Source organism: Lagenorhynchus albirostris, chromosome 1, assembly GCF_949774975.1.
Source record: "Lagenorhynchus albirostris chromosome 1, mLagAlb1.1, whole genome shotgun sequence".
Classification (NCBI taxonomy): domain Eukaryota; kingdom Metazoa; phylum Chordata; class Mammalia; order Artiodactyla; family Delphinidae; genus Lagenorhynchus; species Lagenorhynchus albirostris.
Window position 1 is genome coordinate 1179992 of NC_083095.1, and position 13173 is coordinate 1193164.

Genomic DNA, 13173 nt, shown 5'->3' on the forward strand with positions numbered 1-13173 from the left:
CCTGTGTCTTGTCGGCTGTGACAACATTACTGTGAAGTGAGCCCTCCCCTCTCCCAACCCCAAAGGGACAGAGGCCACTTTTTCCTCTACCAGGTTCCCATGTACTTGAGTTGGTTTCTGGTCCCTCTTGTCCGTTTCCCTGGTTATGTCCTACACAGCACCTGTTTGTCTATAGGCTAGCACAGCCTCATGCGAACCCTAACTTCTGCAGAAAGTTCTGGCAATCACTGCACATTCATTCTTTATAATAAACTTCAAAGTGAAAAATAGGAGTTGGGTGGGAGTGACGATATCTCTGCAGGCTTGTCTGGGAAGGACTGGCCTTCAGCTGCGGAAAGACAGCTCGTCCAGAAGCTTGGTGTTTCCCTCCGAGCCTCCAGCCTTGTTTTCTGTCCTTTAGTGCCGTGGATGGCCCTTCCTCTAGACCACGTGCCCCTCTGGTCCAGTCTTCTCTAGATCAGGGCTTTCGCAGCTGGTGTCAGCTGGTCACTGGTTCCCGGGATGCTGGGATGAGCCACATGGAGGCCCCGCAGGACCGGGGTGCCTGCTCCCCACCAGCTGCCGTCCCCTTGGCCAGTCTGAGGGAAATTGAAGACGGAGGCCACCTCCTCCGAGGTTTCAACGCCTCCTGGGAGGGGCCCATGTCTAGTGACTGGCCAATTTGGGCGTCCAAAGGCCCAGCCCCTGGCCCTGATTTGGGCCACGTCTGGAGGGCCACCGGCGTGGGGCTGGCTAGTTCTCTGTTGCGTCTGCGTCGCCGAGCAGCTTCTCCAGGCCCAGTCCTGCTGCGCTTGGTCACTCACAGGTGTTTTCCCAGGAGGCCCCTCCCCGGTCCCCCACGGCCTCCTGCCTACAGCCCGGGCGGCTTGGACATCAGACGTTTATTCTCCCGCAGTTCTGCAGGCTGCGAGTCCGAGGTCAAGGCGCGGGCAGGGCTGGCCCTTCTCAGGCTGTGCGGGAGAATTCACTCCATGTCTCTCTCCTAGGCCTGGGGTTGCTGCTGTCGCTGGCCTTTTGGGCTCGTAGAAGTGTCACTCTGACCTCGGCCTCTGTCTTCACAGGTCTCTCCCTGTGTGCGTCTCTGGCTCCAAATGTCCCCTTTTAATAAGGACACAGTCATGGTGGATGAGGGCCACCCTGGTGACCTCATTTTAACTTGACCACCTCTGTAAAGGTCCCGTCTCTAAATAAGGTCACATGCCGAGGCCCCGGGGGGAGGGTTAGGACCCTGACATATCTTTCTGGGGCTCAATCTCCAGCACGTTGCTTGATGATGCAGCCGTGTCTGCCTTGCAAGAGAACCCTGGAGGGGTCTGCCTTTCCCCCTCCCCCACCCCCCGCGCTGCCCATGGGACAATGACATGTTAAGTCACAGTGTTAGCTGCTGCTGGGGGAAGCGAGCCTGCCCCAGGGGACCCGCAGGACTTAAGAACGTGCCTCTGCACAAGGCAGGCAGCATGTGCGGGGCTGTGCCAGGTGCTGGGCGAGGCGGGGGGAGCAGAGTGTGACGCTGGGTACGGAGGAGTTTGTAGAAAAGGGAGGACACGCCCGGAAAACAGGATTTAGCTCTGAGCAGGGCCCTTGGCAGGGTGCTAACTTGTTCCTCGAAGGTGTCTGTGCCCAGTCCCTGCATCCTGTGAACGGGCGCCCTTCCTTGGAAGGACCTGGAGATGGGGACATGATCCCGGGTTATCCAGGTGGCCCCGCAGAGCACCAGAGAGACGGCAGTGTGGGAAGGACTTGACTGCCTTTGCTGGCTTTGAGGACGGAGCTGGGAGGCTGTGGACCAAGGGCTGTGGGGAGCCTCCAGAACCCCAGAAAGGCAAGGAAAGGCTTGAGTGGAAACGCTCCCTGAGGCTGCAACGCCTGCCAGAGGCCCATGTTCTAAGGGCTCGGCTGCACTGGACCCTCCAGTTACCAGAGCAGCAGGGCCAGGCTGGGAAGGGGCCCCAGCATTGCTGAGAAGCTCAGGGGGGCCTCCGCTGTCGGCCCGGGATGGCAGTGGGGCTGACAGGGTCCCCAGGTAAGACAGACCAGGTGGCAGCACCCGCTTGTCAGAGGCAAGGTTGGCTCAGGTACATAACCGGCAGCAAAGTCACGGTGGGAGCCAGGCATCCCGACGGCCGAGAGCAAGGGAGGCGGATGCGCCCCTCAACGTCCTCGGGGGCCGACTATGTCGTAACTCTACACTCCAGACCATCGTAAAGGGTGACTAGGGGACGTTTCTGAGAGCAGTCCCTCTGCACATGAGATGCCATGACCCCCCGCCTGGTTTCCAGACCTGAGCTGGGTTTCAGCGCCAGCAGCCCCAGCTGGAGGATGGGCAGGGGGCAGGGGGGGGCCGACCACGCCGAGACTCACGTTTGATGTGCTGCCCCACCCTTCCCGGGGGGTCTCAGCCAGTTATTCAGGTAACCTCAGTGGTGAGGGAGGCAGCCCTACATCTCCGGGACAGGGTCTGAGCTGAGATTAATCTGCAGGGTTGGGGAGACACATTCGTCTTGGCCTTCTTGTTAGAGCAGAGGCCCAGCTAACAAGTGGTGTTTGGGGCTCACAATGAGATCTCAAATGTGTAAAAGGTTGGAAATGGATAAACATTGTTGGGAGAATATACTCTTTGGTCCCTTGGAGGGAGAGGTAATTGAGAGCCTCTGGAAGTGACCCCCACCCCCCCAAGACAAATCTCAGATCCTGGGAGGGACAACAGAGATGAGAACCACCTTGAAGACCTGAAGGATGCGGGCTGGGGTCCCCAGCTTCCCCATAGAAACCCCCCTGAATAAGCTGATGGGCTCTGGAGGATGACAGCGAACTTCCACAAATGAAACCACGTGGAAATCTGAACCACAGCCCCGTCTGGATGTGGCGTCTCTGCCAGAGCAGGGTAAGGTGCCCCCCGGTATGGGGCATCCGGCCACTGATCCGGTGAATATATTCCTTTCCATCCCCACCAGAGACGGTTTGCAGTCACGTGGGAGGAGCAGCGGTGTTCATCACAGTCTTGCCCAGGGCTGCGTTAACTCTTGTCTTCTGTCATCACGTAGCCGAAGGGCCTGAGCCGTCTGGGCGAACTGCACACTCTCGCGAGGCCTCTCCGTGGGAAGGAGCAGGCAGCGGCACGTGTGCCGGGGGCCTCGGGAGGACGCCCGAGCTGCGCAGGACTCAGGCGCCCGCCGCATCCGTATCCTTCTAGGGTTCCAGTGCCTCCTGCAAGCTGGAGCACCCCCTGTGAAGCGCAGGACAGAGCACCGCCTCCGGCACCGCCACCACGGAGGAGGAGGGACAATGCTCAGCGGCCTCTCTGGGTCTGAAGCTCACGTATCCCACACTTGGGGCCCTGCTCTGACTCAGTTACTGAGTCACGTGGAAGACCACCACCTTTGATTGGGTCCCGGAGCAGGAAAGACCTGTAGAAACTCTAAGCTGGACACAAGTGGCCCCTGTGCTTGGGCCGTACAAATGGGCAGGTCTCGTGCCTGTGGCCTTAGCGGTATTTATGGGGGGAGAAGATGCTATGTGGAGTTTATAAGCCCCGGTAGGCTCATCAGTGTAGACCCTAAGGCTCTGGAGCGAGGGCCCGCCATCCACACGGGAGAACTGAACACCATTTATGCAACACCTCCTGACTTGCCACTGGCCCTGGCGGAGACAGAGGGCCTAACCGTGGGGCGTCAGCTACCACAAGCCAGGACTGACTAGCATGAGCTGGATTCTGTCTGACCCACTATATCACAAGGTCACGCCCACCCAGCGGCAGTCCACCGGAACGTGGAAACGGGAGCATCACGGTGAAAGTCACAGGTGAGAGGCACCGGCGGGACTCTGTTCCCAACTACCTGGGAACTCACAAGAGGGAGGTTTGTGGGACAAACTATAGCTCCGCCTCTGAGTCTGGCCCTGAAGGAGAGGTGAGGGGACACCTTCAGGTGAGCAGAGCTTTAGAGAAGTTCGGGATCTATACATAACACATAGGGCTGGGCTGCTCAGGGTGTCGACTGCAGTGAATGCTGTGGTCAGGGGCTCACACCCACTTCAGGACAGACGGACCTGCTAATGGACCACAACTGTGACTCTCTCTAGAAATTGCTCTCTGCCATGGGAAGCTGCCTCACCCAAGACAGTTCATCCCTGCCAGGGCCGCATCCCTTGACTCGGTCTCCATGGCTCAGCTCGGGACACGTCTGCCAGCGCTCAGAGCTTCCTGTGGGATAGGCTGAGGCCTCCATGACAGCTGCATCACAGGCCGACGCCCCCCTTCGCCCAGTTCTGCTCCCTTGCTTCTTCACGCCATGCGTTGCTGCATGTAGACTTCAGAGTCTCAGAGTCTGTCTCCCAGGGAACTGACCTAAGATGCTAGTTTAGAGAACAGCTACTGAATTTTGTATGTTTATCTTGTGTGCAATTATCTTACAAAATTCTCTTGTAAATTCTAGTAATTTTTAAAATAGAGTATCTTGAGTGTTCTGGGTATATAATCATATTATCCTCCAATAAATATAATTTTGCCTCTTTGTTTCCATAGATATACTGCTTATTTTATTCTCTTGACTTGTTTCCTTAGGTAGAATTGCCAAACAAATCGTCATAATAGTTGTGACAATGAGAATTCCCATCTTGTTTCGGATTTGAGTGGGTGCAGAGTTTCAATGTTTATAGGCAGTTTTAAAAAATCATATTCAGGTACATTTCTTCTTGTTTTACATAGACTTGAAAAAAAAGAATGGATATTTAATTGTGTGAATGACTTTTAGGTATCTCTTGACAAAAAACTTTGTGGTTTTCTCCTTTTTTGTTGGTGTAATGAACTATTGATAAATTTCCTAAAGCTAAGCTGTTCTTACATTTTTAATAAATTCTGCTTGTTCATATTTTCTTGTTTTCTTAATACATTGGGTTGTATTCAATACACCAATATTTTCTTTGAAAAATTTTACATCAATATTTGTAAATGAAATTCCTTGTGACTTTCTTTCCTTCACTATTCGAATAGGATTTTAGCATTAGTGTAATGCTGACTTTTACAACATGAATTTTGGAGTTTTCAAGATTTTCTATAGATTGAAATTATTTTAAGGACAAGGGACTTCCATGACTTTTGAAGGGTAAGTAGAACTCACCTCTAAAACTGCTGGTGTCTTGTGCCTTTTAAAACGGTAGCTATTTAGGGGGGCGGAGTCAGGATGGCTGTGTGGGCAGACGCAGAGTTAGCGTCTCCCCACCGCTAGGGCGCCTGCCGGCAGCTGCTGGGGGACTCTGACCCCCAAGGAGACGGAAGGAACCCCAGAGTGAACCGGTAGGACGGACGTAGGGGAACCAAGGCGGGAGGAGAAGTGGAGGCCAGACAGGCTCTGCGCCCCTGAGGTGGGGGAGATCAGGAGAGGCAGGCGGGAGGGGCTCTCCGGGAAGAGGAAGACGGGAGAGGAGTGGAGGGCGATCGCCTGGCCTACTCGGCCGGGGAGCCTGCTGGGCTCCCAGGTGAGCTCCCCTGCCCTCCACAGCCCCTTCCAGGCCGCGTGGGTCCTGGGGGCACAGGAGGGAGGCCGGGGGATCAGGAGAGGCAGGCGGGAGGGGCCATCCAGGGAGAGCAGGACAGGAGAGGAGGGCGACTGCCCCGCCCACTCGGGCCCAGGAAGCCTGCTGGGCTCCCAGGCGAGGCCCCTGCCCTCTGAGACCAGGGGTGGGGTCGCACTGGGGCCCCTTCTGTTCCTTGAGCCTAAGCCCCACCTCCCACAGCCCCTAGGGCCTTTTCCAGCCCTGTGGGTCCTGAGCATTGGCCCCGCCCACTGCCCAAACCTCGCCCCTGCTTAGGCCCCGCCCTCCACAGCCAAGGCCTCCCCCCCCAGCTCTTTTTTTTTTTTGTCTTTTCCCTCCTCCTCTTGTTTACTATTGTGGTACTGATGTACCTTCCAGTTGTTGATTCATCTATATTTTTCTTTTTACATTCTTTCTAACATATCTGTTACTTTCCTAGTCTAATTTTACTTTTTACTTTGTTATTGTTCTCTCTCTTTTTTTCTTTGCCACTCCACACGGCTTGCGGGATCTTGATTCGGGAACCTGGGGTCAGGCGGAAGCTCCTGTGGTGGGAGCTCCAAGTCCGAACCACCGGGCTAACAGAGAACCTCTGACCCCAGGGAATATTCATCGGAGTGAGGTCTCACGGAGTTCCTCATCTCAGCACCAAGACCCAGCTCTATCCAATAGCCTACAAATTCCAGTGTTGGAAGCCTCAGGACAAACAACCAATAAGACAGGAACACAATCCCACTAAAAAAAAAAAAAAAAATGAGAGGGCAAAAAATATGTCACAGATGAAGGAGCAAGGTAACAACCTACAAGACCAAATAAATGAAGAGGAAATAGGCAGTCTTCCTGAAAAAGAATTCGCAGTAATGATGGTAAAGATGATCCAGAATCTCAGAAATAGAAGGGAGGCAGGACTGAGAAAATACAAGGAATGTTTAACAGAGATCTAGAAGAACTAAAGAACAAGCAGAGATGAGCAACACAATAACTGAAACGAAAAATACACCAGAAGGAATCAGTAACAGAATAATGCAGGCAGAAGAACGAATAAGTGAGCTGGAAGCCAAAATAGTGGAAAGAACTGCCAAGGAGCAGAATACAGAAAAAAGAATGAAAAGAATTGAAGACAATCTCAGAGACCTCTGGGACAACACTAAACACACCAACATTCGAATTATAGGGGTCCCAGAAGGAGAAGAGAAAAAGAAAGGGTCTGAGAAAATATTTGAAGAGATTATAGTTGAAAACTTCCCTAACATGGGGAAGGAAATAGTCACCCAAGTCCAGGAAGCACAGAGAGTCCCGTACAGGATAAACCCTAGGAGAAACACACCAAGACACATATTAATCAAACTAACAAAAATTAAATTCAAAGAAAAAATATTAAAAGCAGCAAGGGAAAAACAAAAAATAACATACAAAGGAATCCCCATAAGGTTATCAGCTGATTTTTCAGTGGAAACTCTGCAGGCCAGAAGGGATATACTTAAAGTGATGAAAGAGAAAAACCTACAACCAAGATTACTCTACCCAGCAAGGATCTCATTCAGATTCAGTGGAGAAGTCAAAAGCTTTTCAGACAAACAAAAGCTAAGAGAATTCAGCACCACCAAACCAGCTTTACAACAAATGCTAAAGAAACTTCTCTAAGCGGGAAACACAAGTGAAGAAAAGACCCACAAAGACAAACCCAAAACAATTAAGAAAATGGTAATAGGAACATATATATCGATAATAACCTTGAATGTAAATGGATTAGATGCCTCAACCAAAACACACAGACTGGCTGAATGGATACAGAAACCAGACCCATATATACGCTGTCTACAAGAGACCCACGTCATACCTAGGGACACATACAGACTGAAAGTGAGGGGATGGAAAAAGATATTCCATGCAAATGGAAATCAAAAGAAAGCTGGAGTAGCGATACTCATATCGGATAAAATAGACTTTAAAATAAAGACTGTTACAAGAGATAAGGAGGGACACTACATAATGATCAAAGGATCAATCCAAGAAAAATATGTAACAATTGTAAATGTTTATGCACCCAACAGAGGAGCACCTCAATACATAAGGCAAATGCTAACAACCATGAAAGGAGAAATTGACAGTAACACAATTATAGTAGGGGACTTTAACACCCCACTTACACCAATGGACAGATCATCCAAACAGAAAATAAATAAGGAAACACAAGCTTTAAGTGACACAATAGACCAGATAGATCTAATTGATATTTATAGAACATTCCACCCAAAAGTGGCAGAATACACTTTCTTCTCAAGTGCACATGGAACATTCTCCAGGATAGACCACATCCTGGGTCACAAATCAAGCCTCAGAAAATTGAAATCACATCAAGCATCTTTTCTGATCACAATGCTATGAGATTGGAAATCAATTACAGAAAAAAAAACTGTACAAAACACAAATACATTGGGGCTAAACAGTGCACTTCTAAATAACCAAGAGATCATTGAAGAAATCAAAGAAGAAATAAAAACATACATAGAAACAAATAACACTGAAAACACGACGACCCAAAACTTATGGGTTTGCAAAAGCAGTTCTAAGAGGGAAGTTTATAGCAATTCAATCTCACCTCAAGAAACAAGAAAAAACTCAAATAAACAATCTAACCCTACACTTAAAACAACTAGAGAAAGAAGAACAAAGAAAACCCAAAGTCAGTAGAAGGAAAGAAATCATAAAGATCAGAGCAGAAATAAATGAAATAGAAATGAAGAAAACAATAGCAAAGATCGATAAGACTAAAAGCTGGTTTTGGGCTTCCCTGGTGGCGCAGTGGTTGAGAGTCCGCCTGCCGATGCAGGGGACATGGGTTCGTGCCCCGGTCCGGGAAGATCCCACATGCCACGGAGCGGCTAGGCCCATGAACCATGGCCGCTGAGCCTGCGCATCTGGAGCCTGTGCTCCACAATGGGAGAGGCCACAACAGTGAGAGGCCCACGTACTGAAAAAAAAAAAAAAAGAAAAAAAGCTGGTTCTTTGAGAAGGTAAACAAAACTGATAAACCCTTAGCTAGACTCATCAAACAGGGAGAGGATGCAAATCAATAAAATTAGAAATGAAAAAGGAGAAATCACAACTGACACTGCAGAAATACAAAGGATTATAAGAGACTACTACAAACAACTATATGCCAATAAAATGGACCACCATGAAGAAATGGACAAATTCTTGGAAAGCTACAATTTACCAAGACTGAACCAGGAAGAATTAGAAAATACAAACAGACTTATCACAAGTGATGAAATTGAAACCGTATTTAAAAATCTTCCAACAAACAAAAGTCCAGGACCAGATGGCTTCACAGGTGAATTTTATCAAACATTTAGAGAAGGGCTAACACTGATCTTTCTCAAGCTCTTCCAAAAAATTGCAGAGGGAGAAACACTCCCAAATTCATTCTATGAAGCCACCATCACCCTGATACCAAAACCAGAAAAAGATATCACAAAAAAAGAAAATTATAGACCAATATCACTGATGAACATAGATGCAAAAATCTTGAACAAAATACTAGCAAACAGAATCCAATAGCACTTCAAAGGATCATACACCACGATCAAGTGGGATTTATCCCAGGGATGAAAGGATCCTTCAATATACGCAAATCAATCAATGTGATACACCATATTAACAAATTGAAGAATAAAAACCATATGATCATCTCAATAGATGCAGAGAAAGCTTTTGACAAAATTCAACATCCATTTATGATAAAAACTCTCCAGAAACTGGGCATAGAGGGAACTTACCTCAACATAATAAAGGCCATATAAGACAAACCCACAGCAAACATCATTCTCAATGGTGAAAAACTGAAAGCATTTCCTCTAAGATCAGGAACAAGACAAGGATGTCCACTCTCACCACTGTTTTTTTTTTTTTTTTTTTGTGGTACGTGGGCCTCTCACTATTGTGGCCTCTCCCATTGTGGAGCAAGGCTCCAGACACACAGGCCCAGCAGCCGTGGCTCATGGGCCTAGCCGCTCCGCGGCATGTGGGATCTTTCCGGACCAGGGCACGAACCCGTGTCCCCTGCATCGGCAGGCGGACTCTCAACCACTGCGCCACCAGGGAAGCCCATCACCACTATTATTCAACATAGTTTTGGAAGTCCTAGCCATGGCAATCAGAGAAGAAAAGAAATACAAATTGGAAAAGAAGAAGTAAAACTGTCACTCTTTGCAGATGACGCGATACTGTACATAGAAAATCCTAAAGATGCCACCAGAAAACTACTAGAGCTAATCAATGAATTTGGTAAGGTTGCAGGATACAAAATTAATGCACAGAAACCTCTGGCATTCCTATACACCAACAATTAAAAATCAGAAAGAGAAATTAAGGAAATACTCCCATTTACCATCGCAATAAAAAGAATAAAATACCTAGGAATAAAGCTGCCTAAGGAGGCAGAAGACCGGTACTCAGAAAACTATAAGGCACTGATGAAAGAAATCAAAGATGACATAAACAGATGGAGAAATATACCATGATCTTGGATTGGAAGAATCAATACTGTGAAAATGATTATACTACCCAAAGCAATCTACAGATTCAATGCAATCCCTATCAAACTACCAATGGCATTCTTCACAGAACTAGAACAAAAAATCTTACAATTCATATGGAAATATGGAAGACGCCAAATAGCCAAAGCAATCTTGAGAAAGAAAAACAGAGTTGGAGGAATCAGGCTCCCCAACTTCAAACTATACCACAAAGCTACAGTAATCAGGACAGTATGGTACTGGCACAGAAACAGAAATATAGGTAAATGGTACAGGATAGAAAGCCCAGGGATAAACCCGTGCACATTTGGGCACCTAATTTACGACAAAGGAGGCAAGAACATACAATGGAGAAAAGACAGCCTCTTCAATAAGTGGTGCTGGGAAAACTGGACAGCTACATGTAAAAGAATGAAATTAGAACACTGCCTAACACCATACAGAAAAATAAACTCCAAATGGATTAAAGATTTAAATGTAAGACTGGCCAGTATAAAACTTTTAGTGGAAAACATAGGAAAAACACTCTTTGACATAAACCACAGCAAGATCTTTTTTGACCTACCTTCTAGAGTAACAGAAATAAAAACAAAAATAAACAAGTGGGACTTAAATAAACTTAAAAGTTTTTGCACAGCAAAGGAAACCATAAACAAGACAAAAAGGCAACTCTAAGAATGGGAGAAAATATTTGCAAATGAGACAACAGACAAAACATTAATCTCCAAAATATACAAACAGCCCATGGAGCTCAATATCAAAAAAACAAACAATCCAGTTAAAAAATGGATGGAAGACCTAAATAGACATTTCACCAAGAAAGACATACAGATGACCAAGAGGCACATGAAAAGATGCTCAACATCACTAATTATTAGAGAACTACAATGAGGTATCACCTCACGCCAGTCAGAATGGTCATTATCAAAAAAGCTAGAAACAATAAATGCTGGAAAGGGTGTAGTGAAAAGGGAACACTCCAACACTGTTGGTGGGAATGTAAATTGGTACAATCACTATGGAAAACAGTATGGATGTTCCTTAAAAAACTACAAATAGAACTACCATATGACCCAGCAATCCCACTACTGGGCATATACCCTGAGAAAACCATAATTCAAAAAGAGACATGCACCACAATGTTCATTGCAGCACTATTTACAATAGCCAGGACATGGAACCAACCTAAATGTCCATCGACCGATGAATGGATAAAGAAGATGTGGCACATATATACAATGGAATATTACTCAGCCATAAAAAGAAACAAAATTGAGGTATTTGTAGTGAGGTGGATGGACATAGAGTCCGTCATACAGAGTGAAGTAAGTCAGAAAGAGAAAAACAAATACCATATGCTAATGCATATATATGGAATCTAAAAAAAAAAAAAGGTACTGATGAACCTAGTTGCAGGGCAGGACTAAAGATGTAGACATAGAGAATGGACTTGAGGACATGGGGTGGGAGGGCGAAGCTGGGGCGAAGTGAGAGTAGCATCGACATATATCCACTACCGAATGTAAAATAGGTGGCTGGTGGGAAGTAGCCGCATAGCACAGGGAGATCAACTCGGTGCTCTGCGATGACCTAGAGGGGTGGGATAGGGAGGATGGGAGGGAGGCTCAAGAGGGAGGGGATGTGGGGATATATGTATACATAGAGCTGATTCACTCTGGTGTACAACAGAAACTAACACAGTATTGTGAAGCAATTATAGTCCAATAAAGATCTCTTAAAAAATGGTAGATATTTAATAATCTTTCCAATTTATTCTGTAGTTCTCCCTTTGGGCCACCTGCCTCTCAATTGTCATGGTCTCTTTTGTTTTGGCCTAACCCTTAAAGTGTAAGACCCCCAGATGTGTTCAAGTTAGTCCACTGGATAATGATTGGATGGGATTTCAACTCTTGTCCAAGTTGGGGGGGGGGCACTGAATTTCCTGAGCAGGCTCCCTTTGGTTGAATCAGGGAACTCAACAGTAGCAGAAACCCCATGTGTATTCTCCAAGGGAAGGGTTGCTGTCCCAGACCCACGGCTGGTCTTCGATGTGTGCTTTCAAGTGACTGCAAAGTGAATGTGCAATGCACAGAAGACAAATTACACATAGTACCAGCATAGGAAAAGATGCTCAACCTCACGATGATAGGGAAACCCAAGGCTACACCTCAATGAAGACTGATAGAATTTAAATACAGCTGATTTTCTCAGTTTTGGAGAGGGTGTCTGCAGCATGGATAAGAAGGTAAGTTGGTACAAATTTCTGTCAACTCTTAAAGGTGCACACCCCATGACCCAGCAGTTCCTCTCCTAAGAACTTCTCTTTTAGGAAGTAGCTGTACAAGTGCACAAGCATGTGTGTACAAGGAAGCTCACTCAACAGTATCTGAGCTAGCAAAAATGGAAGACATTAACCAGCTACCCAAAGAGGGATAGTTACGCAAATTGTGGGATCTTCATGATTATGGACTTTTATACAGTTATTAAGAAGAATGAAGTAGATCTCTATGTGTGGGCAGGGAATAAGGTCCATGACATACTGCCGAATGAAGGAATCAACCTGCAGAATGGTGTGTATCGTATGAAGCACTCGTGTAAATTGTGGGTGTTTATGTGCTTAGCAAAATGTCTAGAAAAGTAGAAGTCAGACTGTGAAGAGTGGTCACCCCAGTCATGTGGCCGGATGGGGGTGGGGAGGGCAAGAAGGAGACGTTGTCTTTTTATTTTATACATAACATCTATGTGGCTTGACTCTTAAAATGGGCATATATTACTTTGGCAATAAAACAAAAAGGTTTTTTCAGCGCTTGCAACAAAAAAGCCGATGTAATTTTAAACCAGTTGGCAGTGTCTTTTGGAAGGAGGCTTCCTCACTCTGGGAATTGGACTAAATGTGACTTAGTCTTAAAGGGAGCTAGAAAAGGCATTACTTCCACTAATTAATGCATCAGCACATTCCATCTCGGGAAGGGCTGTCTTAATGAGGTGCCTGGGGCATCCATTATTTATCTTACAAATACCAACTCAGGGTTCTGCTTGTGTCAGGCAGTGAGAGATATCCCTTCTGAGGGTGCTGTGCTGGAGAAGCAGACAGCTAACA